Here is a 668-nt window from a genome sequence, read left to right as displayed (position 1 = left end):
CCTTAGTTTTAAGTAACAAAAGTCATCGATAGTCCAACTATTATCCATAGGCATGTCGATAGTGACGACTATCGATACAATCCATAGTACTTTCGACCTATCGTCAACCATAGTACAACACGTGAATAATGACTATGTTTCGATTTTTTTTTTTTTCAAAAATTATATTTTTGATACTATAAACCTGACTTTTTTTTTTCTTAAAAACTGCTAAGAACGTTGTTGCCTCTCTGATTCAGCACTAGATCTGCCAGAGTACATAAAATTTAAAATAATATTTATTTCAATTATAGTAGTAAATCTTATTCATTGTTCGAATCCTCGGTACGTTAAATTGAAAACATGCTGAAATTCATAATTCATTAAAATTTAATTTAACGTGTCAGCAAAAGATAAAGTACGTATAACCCTCATACCCTAACCGCATTAGCTCGGGAAAGATAATACGAATAAACATACTCCAATCTAACTTTTCAAAGTTTGGCTGAAGGTATTTTGAGAGATTAAAACTTCTGAACGATGTTACGTTGGGTGAATAATTACGTTATTAGTTTTATCTGAGATTTCCAGAGTCTGGCTAAAACTTTGGGTCAGCTTAAACTTTCTAATATAGGCGGCTCTGGTGAAAATTTCATATCGTATATAATTTACAAATTATTATTATAAAG

The sequence above is a fragment of the Halyomorpha halys genome, unplaced genomic scaffold, assembly GCF_000696795.3.
Source record: "Halyomorpha halys isolate HHAL.00 unplaced genomic scaffold, Hhal_1.1 Scaffold939.1, whole genome shotgun sequence".
Taxonomy (NCBI): Eukaryota; Metazoa; Arthropoda; class Insecta; order Hemiptera; family Pentatomidae; genus Halyomorpha; species Halyomorpha halys.
This window is presented reverse-complemented; position numbering follows the sequence as displayed.